This window comes from Halichoeres trimaculatus, unplaced genomic scaffold (assembly GCF_033239565.1).
Source record: "Halichoeres trimaculatus isolate MK-OKI-2021-1 unplaced genomic scaffold, fHalTri1.1 fHalTri1_scaffold_24, whole genome shotgun sequence".
NCBI classification, from domain to species: domain Eukaryota; kingdom Metazoa; phylum Chordata; class Actinopteri; order Labriformes; family Labridae; genus Halichoeres; species Halichoeres trimaculatus.
Genome location: NW_027437202.1, coordinates 7,481,354 through 7,497,889, shown reverse-complemented (window position 1 = coordinate 7,497,889; position 16,536 = coordinate 7,481,354). Strand labels below are relative to the sequence as shown.

General features: G+C 43.1%; 4 long non-coding RNA genes across 4 annotated transcripts; 3 read left to right on the top strand and 1 right to left on the bottom strand.

The window, feature by feature from the left end:
• The first annotated feature begins 2,460 nt into the window (after positions 1-2,460).
• Positions 2,461-3,212, top strand: LOC141785759 (uncharacterized). The gene is made up of 3 exons (XR_012597567.1): positions 2,461-2,576; positions 2,666-2,958; positions 3,077-3,212. It is a non-coding gene; the product is annotated as an uncharacterized LOC141785759 (long non-coding RNA).
• LOC141785758 (uncharacterized) lies at positions 2,851-5,917 on the bottom strand. Its single transcript, XR_012597566.1, has 6 exons — positions 5,751-5,917; positions 5,421-5,436; positions 4,044-4,098; positions 3,502-3,658; positions 3,080-3,202; positions 2,851-2,990 (listed from the first exon to the last, which is right to left on the bottom strand). It is a non-coding gene; the product is annotated as an uncharacterized LOC141785758 (long non-coding RNA).
• Positions 3,562-4,521, top strand: LOC141785760 (uncharacterized). The gene is made up of 3 exons (XR_012597568.1): positions 3,562-3,694; positions 4,023-4,131; positions 4,460-4,521. It is a non-coding gene; the product is annotated as an uncharacterized LOC141785760 (long non-coding RNA).
• A 5,869-nt stretch (positions 5,918-11,786) lies between the features above and the next one.
• On the top strand, positions 11,787-15,183 carry LOC141785762 (uncharacterized). Its single transcript, XR_012597569.1, has 3 exons — positions 11,787-12,031; positions 12,116-14,309; positions 14,400-15,183. It is a non-coding gene; the product is annotated as an uncharacterized LOC141785762 (long non-coding RNA).
• Positions 15,184-16,536: the final 1,353 nt, after the last annotated feature.

Below are 16,536 nucleotides of genomic sequence, written 5' to 3'. Positions count from 1 at the left end.
CGAGGTAATGTATTTATTTACAGTTTGCTCATGTTTGAAAGATGACAGCTGTCAAACTTTGTAAACTGGGTTAATACCGTAGTTTAGTACCAGACCAGCCCCGGCCCGGCTAGCACATGTCGCTAAGTTAACGTAGAAAAACAGGCGTTAATGCAAATGTTTGGTAGACAATGCTGCTGATACTCCAGGCTGAGCACAAATATCCTCTGCTGCCTTTAAATGAAGAGAGTAGAAGTTAAACAGAAACAGGAATGGTCATATGTGATCAGAGATCCAAAGGAGCAGTGCATCATGGGAGGTGATTCACTGTGTGCAGCTGCATCAGAGGAAAACATCTTTTAAGATTTTATGTTATTCTTATTTTTAAAATAAAAATAGCAGATTTATTTCTTAATGAGTGACGGTGTGTTTCAGTATCCTGTGTGAACACAAGAGCAGACATAAATGTGAATGATTCCTAAAAGCACTCGTGTAATGATATGTGCAAATGATGTATGATATCCAGTGTTCAGGTGGCGAGACGGCAGAGATACCGGGCCTCCACGCTCCAGGAGAGTACGACCTGGTGGGGAGACATGCTCCTTTTGGGAAGTCAGGACAGACGCGGTTGGTGAGTCAGTGTGTAGATGGGAAAGTAAAGTAATGGTTAGCTGCAGCTCATTTTAAAATTAACCCTTCTCTGCTTCCAGGTGAGGTTTTGCTGACACCAACAAAGATCTAAAGTGGTCTCCTGTTGCAGATTCTTTGCAGTGGACTGCTGGAGAACATCCCTCAGGTGCTGCCTGCAGACCTCGGTGCTGATTTTGCCTGGGAGCGGTCCTGATGCTGTCCCCTCTGGATGCTCAGAGGGTTCTCCTCCAGCTTCAGCATCAGGAGGGCGCCTGGATTGTTGGTTCACTCACTTGTTAGCAGCCAGGTAGGACTCTGAGATTACAGCTGAGGGTAACAGGCTGTAAAGACAAAAGGATTCATATTTGTTCTTCTGATGCAGGAGGAGAACCTGTGGTGGTCCACAACCTTTAACACGACCTGCTGGGTGAGGGAGCAGCATCCAATCAGGAGGCTGTTGGGAAGAATGGTGACAGTGACAAGCCGCTTAAGAGGACCAAAGTGGGAGTCCTCATCTCCAGCTCAGGTGAGTTTCTGATAAACAAGATTTAGTGAAGGACACACATCTGACTTCCTCTCCACACCTACAGGGACCAACCTGCAGGCTCTGATAGATAGTGTTGACCCTGAATGTTGATATGTTGTCTGTATCTCCTCTCCAGGTCGTTCATCGCAAACTGTACAGGATGAGGAGATGGATGCTGGAGGAGGTGGTGCTGGTGCTGAGTGAAGACACAGAGGAGAGTGTGTCGGACAGGATCAGAGAGGCTGAGCACCGAGCGTTCCCTGCTGCTCTGATTGTCAGAGGACGGACACATCATGTGGAAGTCAAGTTAAAGAGGTCTTTGTTAACTGTGGTTTTCTGTCATCTTAACAACGGTTAATTTTACTTTAATGTCAAAATAAAGAAGATACAGTGCATTCACAGCCAGCTGGTCTTTGATTTCTGATTTGTGAAAGTGGAGAGAACATCTGAAACAGAAACTACATTAGTTTTGAACAAAAATGACTTACAGTGGAACTGACCTTGTAATTGATGGTGTCATTTGTAGTTTTTTTCATGTTTTCCACATGGAGCAACATACTCCATGTGTTAGTCATTATTTAATCTGTGTCTGTGAATAAAAGAAAACCATGTAGAGTGAAGATTCTGCAAAACACGCAGCTTAAAAAGTTTTTTTTTCCCAAGCACAAGTTTGTGTAACATACTTTAAATATGTAAATGTTAATCACACTTCCTGCTAAAAGTTATCTTTTGAAATAAAGTGATGATGAAGTACATTCTATGGTGTGTGTTTCTCTCATGTAATGTTTTTCCAGTTAAAGTGCAGCTCAGTCTCATCCCCTGCTGATGTTGATCAAAGTGTGTAACATGTTAAATAAAAAGAAATGTGGAATGAAATGATGAAAAGTTTTTTCCTTCATTCTTCTCATGGACAGGCAATAAGTCCAAAGCTTTCATGAACCCAAACCACGAGAACACAGAGCTCGTTAAAGCAGATCTCAAACAAATAGTTTGAATGATCTCAGTGAACTTATTGTATCATATAGGAGTGGGCAGGTCTTGTAGTTATGTGAGGAGGTCATACAGGTGTGCCAGCAATATTGCAACATGGATCAAGACCTCATAGAATGTAGAGGATCATTATAGATCTAGATCATATAGATAGTTACAGGATTTTGATTGCTAATTGGTTTCAGGTGTGTTAAAATTATATTATAAAAGCGGGGCAGTTTACAGAATCAGTGCTCAGTCTTCTTGAAGACTCTGTACCGTCCACATCTCTCCTGTCTCTGCAGGTTTCTCTGCTTCACTTTCCCCAGACTGAGTCTCAAAGTAAGGTACATTTGCCTTACTTTGGACTTTGGTTTAGAGCAAGATTTTTCTCTATCAACCAAATAATTCAACATTTTTTTTTTTTTTTTACAAACTCTTTGCTAAACTGTTTTAGACACAAAGACACAAGGTAAGTTTAGTTTATTTTTCTTTATTTCAGTGCATTTATCAATTTACCATCAAAGTACCCATTAACTCCGCTCTCTTTTCTATTTTCAGGTGCAGTTTGCTCGGTTTGTTGGAGGAAGCTCGGTGAAACCTGAAAGAAAGAAGAACAAACATTACTCTTGTGCACGTCTCAATTAGCGGCTAATGCTACCATTAATCCCACTCTCTCCTCTCTTCTCAGATCTTTCGGATGGCTCGGTTGTTGCTCCTGCTGGAAAACCTCGTGTCCCCGACATGTCCGATGTCCTTCAGGCCGCTTCTGATGATGGGCCGGGAGCAGGGGAGGCCGGAGAAGCCGGGTTCCTTCATGCTAGCTTTTCAATGAAGCACGTGGAGGCTAACAGGTGCGGTCCTGTTGTCTGCTCGGTCTGTCCGCCTGCAGAAAAAGAAGAAAAAAAATATTAGCACATCTCAGTTTGTTGCTAATCCTACCACTAATTCCACTCTCTCCTCTCATTTCAGGACCTTTTCTCGGCTCGGTTGGTTGCTCTTGCTGGACCACGCGGTTTCCAGCATGGCGGGCGTCTTTCCGGTCGCTTCTGACGACGCGCCGGAAGGTGGAGTTGTGGGTGTCAGTTCGCTGTCCACCTGCAAGAAAAACCACACTTTCAGCTCAGCTTCTCGGTAAAGGTTTAAAAAAAAGCTTCTCACGAGCGGAGAGCCGGCTTCTTTTCACCCCGTCATCACCAGGAGACCGCGAAGAAGCCCCACATCCCCGCCAGGGAGTGCACTTGCTCGGGCTGGAAAAGCATCTAGCTTAGCTTGAGCAAGGACACTTCCGGACGGGGATGTGGGGCTTCTTCGCGGTCTCTTGGTGATGACTTTGTGAAAAGGAGCTGGCGCTCCGCTCGTGAAAAGCATTTTTCCCAAAACTTTAGTCAGTTTACCAAAATCCAGTCGATGAATCCACTAATTCCATGCTCTCCTCTCATTTCAGGCTTTTTTTCTCGGCTCGGTTGGTTGCTCTTCCATGACGGGCGTCCTTCCGGTCGCTTCTGATGACGCGCCGGAAGGTGAAGATGTGAGTGTCAGTTCGCTGTCCACCTGCAAGAAAGACCACGCTTTCAGCTCAGCTTCTCGGTAAAAGTTTTAAAGGCGCTAACCACGAGCGGAGAGCCGACTCCTTTTCACCCCGTCATAACCAGGAGACCGCGAGGAAGCCCCACATCTCGGCCAGGGAGTGCACTAGCTCGGGCAGGAAAAGCATCAAGCTTAGCTTGGTGTTTCTCCAGCCCGAACAAGGACACTTCCCGACGGGGATGTGGGGCTTCTTCGCGGTCTCCTGGTGATGACTGGACGAAAAGGAGCCGGTTCTCTGCTCGTGAAAAGCATTTTCCCCCAAAACTTGAGTCATATGACCAGATCCAGTCGATTAATCCACTAATTTCTTGCTCTCCTCTCATTTCAGGCCCTGCTTCTGAAGACTCACCTGGAGGTGGAGATGTGGGAGAAGCCTCGTGTCTTGGTGTCGGCTCGCTGTCCACCTGCAAGAAACCACGCTTCAGCTCAGCTTCTCGGTGAACGTTTGCTTACCACAGGCGGAGAACCGGCTCCTTTTCACCCAGTCATCACCAAGAGACCACGAGGAGGCCCCACATCCCCGTCGAGGAGAGCCCTTGCTCGGGCTGGAAAAGCATCAAGTTTTGCTTGGTGTTTCTCGGGACCCGGGCCAGAGACCTCCTTGACCGGGATGTGGGGCTTCTTCGCGGTCTCTTGGTGATGAAGGGGTGAAAAGGAGCCGGCTCTCCGCTCGTGGTAAACTTTTTTTAGCAAATTTTTTTAAGTCATTTTTCCAAAAATTCAGTCGATTACTCTACTAATTGCATGCTCTCTTCTCTTTTTCAGGTTCCAGTGAATTTCTGTTTGGTTTTGACTTTGATCTCTTGCAATAAAAATTCTCAAACGAACTTCAACTTTTTTGTCTTGTACTTAAACACCAACATTTTACTCTTAGAAATCTAAAAAAAAACTTTTTCAACCTAAAAAAAGTTAAATTTTTTAATCATATTTTAAATTTCTAGTCAAATAAAAAATGTCAAAAAATGAAATGCATGAAAGAATAATGAGCATGGACAACGGAATAAATTTGAATAAATCTTTATATGCAAATTCAGTTAATGAAGGGGTGTGGTCTTATCCAAGCCCACTGAAGCAGCGAGCTAGCAAACACGGACTGAAAGAAAGAGACTAGCCTCTGTGTAACCTTCCCCTCAGGGCAGGCTGTGTTTGTGCCGTGTTAGCTTTACTAGCTGTAAGAAACCACAAGCAGCAGTCAAACCAGGTCTGTGTGGAGAGGAGAAAGATGGACTGTAACTACCGAGTGGAGTGAAAAACACCCTACACGGTAGCCCAGCTCCACCAAACTCTCCCACACAGCCCTGGCTCTTCCACCGCTCTGTTCCTTACAGCTAGTAAAGCTAACACGGCACAAACACAGCCTGCCCTGAAGTTCCAGTCACACAAAGACTAGAAACAGAAAGAAAGTAGCCGCTGTACAACCTTTCCCTCGGAGTAGCATGTCCGTGTCGTGGTTCACTCCACCAGCCACTGAAAGTAACCATGAGCAGCGGTCAAACCAGGTCTATGCGAAGAGAAGAAAGGTGGACTGTAACTACTGATAGCGTTACACACACCACAGAGTAGCCCAGCTCCACCAAACTTTCCCGCACAGCCCTGGCTCTTCCACTGCTCGGTTCCTTACAGCTCGGAGAGCTAACACGCCACAAACAGTCTGCCCCGAGGTTCCAGTCATACAATGACCACAGCAGGTAGGAGAAAGAAAGAAGTGTCCGTGTTTGTAGCTCACCAGCGTCGCACAGAACCTGTAAAAGAAGAGAAAAGGTCGAATTAGTGGGTTGATTAACCTCAGGTGGGTAAATCAAAGCACGTGCTCAGCCCGAGGAAGCCCCGGTGTTAACTGCAAAACTATTCGATAAAAAAAAAAAACTACGGTGTCTTTAAATAAAATAACAGTAGAACAATGTTTAAGCACATAAAGAATAACTAAATGTGGTCAAATATCAGCAAAAAAGGTTCAGGTTAGCTCTACCGTTAGCATAAGCTTTAGCCCTAGCGGGAGCTCGCAAACAGCGGCCGTTTACTCTATTTCTATGTTTCCGTTCACACGCTGACTCACCGAATCCTTCACGAATTTCTTTCTTGGTCCCACGTCTCTCTTTTCAGCCCAAAAACCTATTTATTTTCGATAAAATCAGAAAACGGAGAGCTCGAGCTGCAACAACGCTGTCGAGACGCCATGTCCTGATTGCCAACTTCCGGTTCCGACGTCACGTCCGGAGAGGAGGTCATTGTCCGCGCATGCGTACGAGCAAAAACAAAAAAAAACTTTCACAAAAAAACAGAATAAAACACGATTGATAGTTTTTTCGTCATTTAATATCTATCTAACTCAGTTTGAGAAAAAAAAATAGTTTTGATCAAAGAAACTCACATAACGTGTTAAAAATAAAGCGCTTTCCTATGGAACTACAAACATGGCTTCATCTACCGGAACTGGAAGTACGTATTTTAATATGCGCATGCAAACACTGTTTCGTTGCACAGAATTTGATTTGTTTTGTTCTTCTTTTTCCTTTCCTTATAAAAAATACATGTCAAACCTTAAAGCAGCCACTCTTGTTTGATCTTTTTTCTTCTTAGTTTTTTTTTTTTAGTTATTTCTAAAACGAATTGGCCTCTTTTTTTCTTTCCTTTACGTTCTTTTACGTTCATATTGTTAACTTATAATGCTTTAAAGTAAAACTTTTTCTTGATTTTGTTTAATGTTGGTTTAGGCCTTTTTTTTATATTGATATAATGTTCAATAAATTAAGAAAAATAAAAGTAGCGTATTCTCCCGGGTGTTTGTCGTCATCTGGTGTTCAAAAATCATATTGCAATCATAGCATGGTTGCAGCGAAAATTTTGTCCACAGGAGGGCAGAAAACCCCCAAAAGTGGTGATGATGATAATGTGCACTGTTCCAGATGGAAATCTATTTACTGGGATTTGATTGAGATACTTTCAATAAATTTTGAATTTTCTCATCACACAGGTCATCTGGTTTCAGGACATCCTATTTTTATTCCTACTGCTGAACTGTGTGCCGAGCAACTGGTAAGTAACACTAATTATCTCCATGTGGGATCAATAAAGTATTTTTGATTCTGATTTTGTTTGTGCTAATTATTCTCAGGTTCCCATTAGCTTTACAAACCATCAGCTATTTCTCAAAGGCTTCTGGATTACAACTGAATTTAGATAAATGTGAAATGTGCTCAACTCTGAGCCGTGTGCACATAAATTCTGACTTTACATGATCACCCTTTGCAACTATTAAACAACATAAAAGTGAAAAATGAAGAAAAAAAAAGAAAAGAAAATCTTCTTGAACCGGAAGTACGTATGACAATAAAAGCATGCAAACACTGTTTTGGTTTACAGAATGCTGATTTCATGTGTTATTTTCTTCTCCCTTATAGAAATTTATGCAAAACTTTAAAGCAGCCGCTCTTGTTTGATAGTGGGCTTGGAAGAAGGTGCTTCTGAAACATCTTCTACAGCAGCCCTGCTTAAACTAAGATAGGTCGACCAAGTACCTGATAGTTATTGAACTTTTGTCAGTGTTTAACTGAAGCCTCCTTCAGGTCCATACACATGCATAAGGAGCAAAGATGCTGATTAAGGGCTGCACCAAATTAATTATCACAAACATTTATTCTAATTTCTCCCAAAAGTCAATTTCTAAGTCAATAAATAAAAAGGCAGCATGCCCTCAGCATTTTGGTGTCCTCGTGGAGAGACATTAAGTCTGTACAATGTGCTGCAACGAAGAGTGATGCTGACTCACGGATGGAGAGCTGAGGGTCCAATGAGTGAGGCCAGAGCTCTGCGTCTTTCTCCAGGGCGTCGATCGAAAGTAAGGAGTCATCCGCAGGTTAGTAAACATCCCTGAAGTCTCCTCGTCCCACGTGTGAATACAAAGGTGAGGAGGCACCTGTAAACATATTTGGTGGACACGAATATTAAGTTAAAAATAATTGATATTTCTGTGTTTCTGTGTTTATTTCACAGCCCATTTTATCACATCACTCTATTTATTCCCTGTTTTTATTTCCTCCTGCTGTACTGTGTGATGAGCAACTCTTTTCTGCCCTCTTTTTGTCCACAAGAGGGCAGAAAAAAACCAAAGTGATGATGATGATGATGATGATGATATGACTTTAAATGTAAAAGTTTATCTTAAAACATGCAACAAAAAGAGATTTATAATGTTAAAAGTTGCTATGTAGTAAATTAATAAATGATTCCATTAATCAACTCAAAATATAATTTAATATAAATAAATGAGTAAATAGAAGCGCTCTGCTCTCATATTTATTTTATGTTGCAGACACTGCCAGGGTGATAAAGAAGGAAACAGTATTCAAATGAGGGTGTTATAGATCATTGAGCTTGTTATAGATACCCCCCACCATCATCACCACCATCATCAACCCCCTTGCAAGGCCTTAAATCGGTCTAACTCAGATTGGTACATTACTTTACCACTCCTCACACACCCTGCATGTCTTCAGCCGGTTGTGCATGTACATCTAATCTCAACCTCAATGACAAACAAGCAAACAACACCAGCTCTTTCTCTAAAGAGATTTGCAGCTTGCACAAACACAAAAACAACAAGATAACATTATTTTCTAACGGCAGTTTTGTTGTAAAGAAGAAGAAAAAGACAGAAATTGGTGCATAAGGGTGAGATGAGGCACCAAATCAAGCTCTACAGACACAAGGAAAGATAAAAGGATTATTTGTTGTGATTAAATTTCATCAAATGTTTCCCAAAAGTCAATTTATAAGACAATAAATAAAAAAGGCAGCACTAGCGTCCCCGTGTGGAGCCATTAAGTATGAGCAATGTGCTGCCCCTCCCGCCCCTGAGTCCTGAGCCCCTCCCAACCCTGATGCTGTGAGCTTAATTAAGATCACCTGGCATGACACCAGCATGGCTTCAGCACCTAGACGCCCTCGTGTGGAGACTTTAGGTAACGTGCTGCCCACGATGCCCCCCACTTCCCCCACCCTGCGAGCGCTCCCCCTCCCCGCCTCCCCCGCTCAACCCTGAACCGCCCCCCCCCCCAACCCTGAGCACTGACTCGTGTGGAGCCATTAAGCAAGACCAATGTGCTGCTACCCCCACCCCCCCCCCCACCCCCCCGCGCTCCCTGCGAGCGCCCCCCACTCCTTCCACCCCGCTCCCTGCGAGTTGACAGCCCCCCCCCCCACACCCCCCCACACCCCCACCCCTGAGCACTGAGCTGAGCAGTTACACACCTAATCAACCTCACCTGGTTAGTGTGTGAGAGCAAGACTCTGCTAAAGGCTCAAACAATGTAACTGGGATTGTGATAGTACTTTAACACTCCTCACATAACCTGCATGTTATCAGCTCACCTGAGCAGCAGGATGAAGTGTTAACAAACAAGCTTAAGTTTAAAATGATTCACATTTTATCGATACACTCCTATAAGTAAAAAAATACAAAAATAAAAAAAATTAAATCCACCAAACAGAGAGAAATATGATGAAGAAATTCTGAGTAACTCCACACACAGAGTGTGTAAAGATGTTAATATTTGGGAAGATTGAGGTGCTTTAATACATTTATTCCTAATGAAGGGCAGACTTATATCACCCGCCCCCCCCCCCACAGACACACATCTCCCCCGAACACACACACACACACACACACACACACACACACACACACACACACACACACACACACACACACACACACACACACACACACACACATAGCCAACACTCCACCTCCCTTGCTCAACCCTGAGCACTGAGTTGTTCCCCCGCCCAACTCTGAGCCACACATCCACACACACACTCAACACACACACATGCAGATCCACACACACACACCTAACACACACACATGCAGATCCACACACACACCTAACACACACACATGCAGATCCACACACACACACCTAACACACACACATGCAGATCCACACACACACACCTAACACACACACATGCAGATCCACACACACACACCTAACACACACACATGCAGATCCACACACACACACCTAACACACACACATGCAGATCCACACACACACACCTAACACACACACATGCAGATCCACACACACACACCTAACACACACACATGCAGATCCACACACACACACCTAACACACACACATGCAGATCCACACACACACACCTAACACACACACATGCAGATCCACACACACACACCCAACACACACACATGCAGATCCACACACACACACCCAACACTCACACACACACATCCACACACACACACCCTAAGCACTGAGCTGAGCTGTAACCAACTTCATTAAGATCACCTGGTTAGTGTCTGAGAGCATGACTCTGCTGAAGGCTTATGTCACTGGGTTACACACAGACACACACACACACACACACACACACACACACACACACACACACACACACACACACACACACACACACACACACACACACACACACACACACACACATAGCCTCAACCCCACCTCCCTTGCTCAACCCTGGCGCATATGATTGAGATGAGGCTCCAAATCAAGTCTAAAGACACGAGGAAAGGTGAATGAGTTATTTGTTGTAGTTTAATTTCATAAAAAGATTCCCGACAGTCAATTTATAACACAGTAAAAAAAAGGCAGCACTAAGGCGCCCTCGTGTGGAGCCATTAAGTATGACCAATGTGCTGCCCCTCCCGCCCCCCAACTCTGAGGTTGTGAGCTTAATTAGTATCACCTGGCATGACACCAGCATGGCTTCAGCACCGAGACGCCCTCGTGTGGAGACTTTAGGTAATGGGCTGACCCCCCCCCCCCCCCCCCCCCCCCCCCCCCACACACACACACACACACACACACACACACACACACACACACACACAAACACACACACACACACACACTCCACCTCCCCCGCCCATCCCTGAGCCGTGTGTTGAGTTGTTACGGACCTAATCAAGCTCACCTGGGTAGTGTCTGAGTGAACTGAGAGAAAAATGATGAAGAAAATCTGAGTAACTCCACACACAGAGTGTGTAAAGATGTTAATATTTGGGAAGATTGAGGTGCTTTAATACATTTATTCATAAAGAAGGGCAGACCTATATCAACAACTCCAGACACACCAAGTACAACCTACACACACACTCCCTGTTGATGTCATTTATGTGCCAAAGATATTTGCATCTAATCTCCACCTCAATAAAAAATAAACTATCAACAGCAGCTCCTTCTGCAGAGATTTGCAGATCGCACCAACACAAAGAACTGCAGTTTTGTTGTAAAGAAGAAAAAACAATAAGTATTTGCACATATGTGTTAGATAAGGCACTAAATCAACTTCAAAAGACACGAGAAAGGTAAATGAATTATTTGTTGTCTGTGAATTTTTTCATTTCATCTAATTTATCCCAAAAGTCAATATATAATACAATAAATAAAAAAAGACAGCGCTCTGACGCCCTCGTGTGGAGACATTATGTATGAGCAATATGCTGTCCCCCTCCCACCCTGAGTCCTGAGCCCCTCCCAACCCTGAGGTTGTGAACTTAATTAAGATCACCTGGCATGACACCAGCATGGCTCCAGCACCGAGACGCCCTCGTGTGGAGACATTAAGTATGACCAATGTGCTGCCCCTCCCGCCCCCCCAACCCTGAGTCCTGAGCCCCTCCCAACCCTGATGTTGTTAACTTAATTAAGATCACCTGGCATAGCATGAGCATTCTGACGCCCTCGTGTGGAGCCCCCCCCCCCCCCCCCCCCCCCGGACTTAATCAAGATCACCTGGTTAGTGTCTGAGAGCATGACTCTGCTGAAGGCTCAAATAATGTAACTGGGATTGTGACAGTACTTTACCACTCCTCACATAACCTGCATGTTATCAGCTCACCTGAGCAGCAGGATGAAGTGTTAACAAACAAGCTTAAGTTTAAAATGATTCACATTTTACCGATACACTCACATAATTTACAACAAGTTATCCACCAAACTGAGAGAAATGTAAATATACAAAATCTGAATAACTCAGATTTATTCCTAAAGAAGGTCAGACTTATATCAACTACTCCAGACACACCAAGTACAACCTACACACACACACTCCCTGTTGATGTCATTTATGTGCCAAAGATATTTGCATCTAATCTCCATCACAATGACAAGTAACAAACAACACCAACTCTTTCTGCAAAGAGATTTGCAGCTCACACAAACATAAAAAAAACAGCAAGGCAACATTATTCTCTAACAGCAGTTTTGTTGTAAAGAAGAAGAATCAACCAGAAATTGGCACATAAGGGTATAAGATGAGGCACCGAATCAAGCTCAACAGACACGAGGAAAGGTAAATGAAGAATTTGTTTTCTTTAAGTAACTTATTTCGTCTAACTTAATTTTAATTCCAATCTAATCCAATTTATCTCCAAAGGCAATTCATAAGACAGTAAATATAAAGACAGCATGCCATCAGCGCTTTAACGCCCTCCTGTGGAGCCGTTATGTACAATGCAGTGCAACGAAAAGTGACGCTGACTCACCGAAGGTCGAGAGCTGTAGAGGGCACTCCAGATCCACGGTCCACCTCCAAACAGACGCACGGACTGCAGACAGCAAAGTAAACACACTCAGCTGGAGTCCGTGGATACTCGTGATGCGTTCAGGTACACGTTAGCCTCTCTGCGTCTCTCTCAGGGCGTCGATCAAAAGGAAGGAGTCCTCCGCTGGTTCGTAAACATCCCTGAAGTCTCCTCGTCCTTCGTGTCAATAAAAAGGTGCGAAGTTACCTGTAAACATGTTTAATGGACACGTGCGCCCTGATTTTACAACATTTGTTGTGTCGTTGTTACAACTTCCGTGTTTACACCCTACGTCACTGTGACGTGTCATACCAGTTGCTAAATGTCAAAATTGTTCATTTAATTTGCATATTTGATTAAGATATAACTTGAGAAAATGGTTCTCAGTTAATTTTAATGTTAATTATACAGTGTATTTTATTATCCCATTCTATTTTCTCCCTATTTTAATTTCCTACTGCTGTACTGTGTGATGAGAAACTGATAAGTTACACGAATTTATCTAACTTGGGATAAATAAAATATTTTTGACTAAGATTTTTTTTGTGGTAATTATTACCGGATGTTTGCCGTCATCTGGTGTTCAAAAATTATATTGCAATCAAGTCATGTTTGCAGGATAGTTTTTGTCCACAGGAGGGCAGAAAACCCCCCAAAGTAATGATGATAATTAATATTTCATGTGGAAATCTCTTTATGTGAAGATTAAATTAAAAAAACACAGAGATACTTTCGAGAAATTTTTAAATTTATCAACACGCAGGCAACTTAAAAAAAAGATTAATATTGTTAAAAAATGCTATATAAAATGTAAGTTAATAAATTATTCCGTTAATTAACCTTTTTACTGCACTGGTAAACCTTAAACCCACAGAGATATTAACACAACTACATTTAATTATTTTGCAATGCTAGAATTAAGCAGAAAGATGACAAACCTTGTTATCAAGGATGAAACTTATATAGAGTGTAAACATATGTAAATACATACATGTTGATATGACAGAGGTGTTGATATGTCTCTGTTAAGGCATGGAAATGGGATTTATTGTAAATATGACAACATGAGGGGGTCTGTCTCCTGTGTAGCATGTTAAATATCGTTCAAATGGACTCCAGCTTCACTGAACCCTCTCTGTTTGATCAGGCAAACTGAAGCTTCAGAGGAGTTGTTGGTTTGCAGAAGATCAACTCTCTGAGGAACTGGATTACACAGAGTTGTGTTATCATCAGGAGAGTGTTCAGTAGTTGACACAGCTTTTGTTTAATAACTAGTTATATTTTTAAAGTCCTTTTTTACAGTAAGTTGAGTACAAGATGTCAGACATAAGCAACAGTGTGACAGACTGGCAGCACCAAGCAGCCTTCTTTATGTTTTACTGAATAAATTAAAGCAAAAAGAAATTAAAGAAAATTTTAGGACATCTGAAAAGAAGGAGAAAGAAACACAAAAACCATTTATTTATTTTAATGCACAATCTGGTATATATAATGGTGACTAGAGGATAGTATTAATTCTGTAGTTTCATTTATTTATGTATCTGTCATAATTTTATGTTCATCTTTTTTCTCGTCTCTCAGCTTTTGATTGGCTGATTAATCCCTGAGTGGCGCTGCTGCCTCCTGTGAGCGGAGGATGTTTTCGTGTATAATTAATTATAAAAACGCGTAGAAAGAGTAATTAAGTGAAATGAAATTGAAATGAAAAAACAATATGTTGAAATGCTGTGTCAGTATTTCAACATAATTATAAGTTTTTGTTCCCTGACGGTGACGTCCTCGGCGGATGTGACGCTGAAACCGGAAGTTGCAAATCAAGGCGGGAAACAGGTACGGTATAAAAAGGGGATTCAGAAGACACAACGGTTAATACACGAAGGGCGATGACACCCGAGCCATGTCCAAGGTAAGTGGAGAAAACATTAACTCATGTGAACCTTTCTAGTTGAACTCAGGTGAATTGTATTGTCTGTTTCATGTCTACCAGAGGCCTCGGCAGAGCACCTGTTGGAAGAAGAGGAAGAAACAAAGCGGCCATCTTTTCAGGTAAGGTTTCTCTCCACTCGACTTTATTTTCGGTACATTATCCCGGTTCATTATCCAGCCCACTAATTCCACTCTTTGCTCTTTCCGCAGGCTCTCGGCTGGCTAACGTGTGACCGGAGCCTCAGAGCAGTCTCTGTTTGTGATGTGTTAGCTCTACAGGCCGTGAGGAACCGAGCAGTGGAAGAGCCGGGGCTGTGTGGGAGAGTTTGGTGGAGCTGGGCTACTCTGTAGTTCCAGTCCACCTTACTCCTCTCCACACAGACCTGGTTTGACTCCTGCTCAGTGTTACTTCAACGGCCGGTAGAGTGAAGCGCAGCACAGACACGCTGCTCTGAGGGGAAAGTTGCTCTGTGGCTTTTGTCTCTTTGGTAGTCATTGGCAGGCCGGAACCGGCAGTCTCTGCCTGCGACGCGTTAGCTTAGCAAGTCGCTGAGTAACCGAGCAGTGGAAGAGCTGGGGCTGTGTGGGCGAAGTTTGGTGGAGCTGGGCTACTGTGGTGCATCAGATGCATTTCAGTAGTTACAGTCCACCTCGCTTCCGTCCACACAGACCTGGTTTGACTGCTGCTCAGTGTTACTCTAACGGCTAGTGGAGCGAAGTGTGGCGCAGGTATGCTGCTGTAAGTGCAAAGTTGGTCCGTGGCTGACTTTGCTCAGTCATTGTGCGTGTGGAACCTCAGAGCTCCGTTTGTGGTGTAGCTAGCGGTGTTTGGTGGAGCTGGGCTGCTCTGTGGCTCTGTCACTTTGCAGTTACAGTCCATCTTCCTCCTCTGCTGCGCTGCTCTGAGGGAAAAGCTGCACAGTGGCTGGACCCTGTCTTTGACATGTTGTCTTAATGTTGCTTACAGTGGTCTTTTTCCTGTCTGGTAAACTGTTAAGAGAATAAAAAACTTTTGTGTGAATAACTTGTCTGTTATGATTTTGTACTTTATTTTTTGTACTTCACTTGTAGTGAAATTCATGTGCAGAAACACTTTGGCTAAACTTTTCTCTAACTACGGTCATAATACACTTAAATTATGCCACAACTTTTATCTACTTGCTATCATAATGCCCCCAAATTGGTAAGGTTTAAGCCATCCCCTATTTTAGAGTAAATAATCAGCTCTTATTTTATAAAATTGGTCTATTATAACATTTAGCCTATTTATAAGGCTTAATCTTTATAAATATATATGGATAAAGCAAGTAAGAATAACAAAGAAATAAGGGTAGTCTAGCATTTTAACAAAAATGGGGTGTGGGACTTACCCAATTTTCCCCAAAATTTGGTTGAGCTGAGTGTGGGACTTACCCAAAAAATTATGGACATTTTCTAAGTCAAATTTTTTTTTTTTTTTTGAGACTAAGTCCTGAAGTTTCAGGCTCATGGAAATTCATTGATAAGGGAAAATAATCAGTCTTTATTTGATGAATGAAGATGATGAAGGGTAAAGTGCTTTGAACTGTTGGAGTGAAAGACTGACTTTAATTAAACTTATGTGAACTGAGTCCATGAAAATGTATGAAGTTAGTTGATGACAATTTCAAAGTTGACCTTTGAAACTGGCATCAACTAACTCCATACATTTGCATGGACTCAGTTCACATAAGTTCAATTAAAGTCAGTTTTCAAAGTGAAAAACCTGTTTCACCTCTTAGAGCTTCTTCGAAAAGCGGCCGGGAAAAAAACCCGTCTTGCTGAAGTTCACCAAAAGGGGGGAAGGTGTTCCCCAGCAAGAGCGAGCCGGCCGAGGCTACTAGACAACAGTGGGCTTTAGTGACCACAGACCAAGTCACTGTGTTGCTTTCTGCTTCGGACAACGGAAACGACAGCAACACTTGCCCACTCGATCGGATCCCGGAGCTTTTCGAAGAGCTAGCGGACAACCGGACCAACAGTGGGTTAACTCTCTGTGCTCAATGCGGGAGGGACAAAACCCGCATCAAGTGTTGTTTCGTGAGGACTGGACAACCGAGACAACGACAACACTTTTCCCACTTTGCGGAGCGTCTTCGAAAAGCAACCGGAACCGGGGACAAAAAAATCGAAAAGCACTGGGGCTACGAGGCAACAAGAGAAGACACCCACTTTTCTGTACAACGAGAGGAAACCTGCGAGCTGGAAAACGTCTTTACACAGCAAAATCAGGGTTTTTAATCCTCTCACGAACCGAGCCAACAGTGGGGTCTCTCTTCATTCAGGCCGCCCTGAATTCAAAGCCACCAGTGTTTTCTTTGAGGGAACC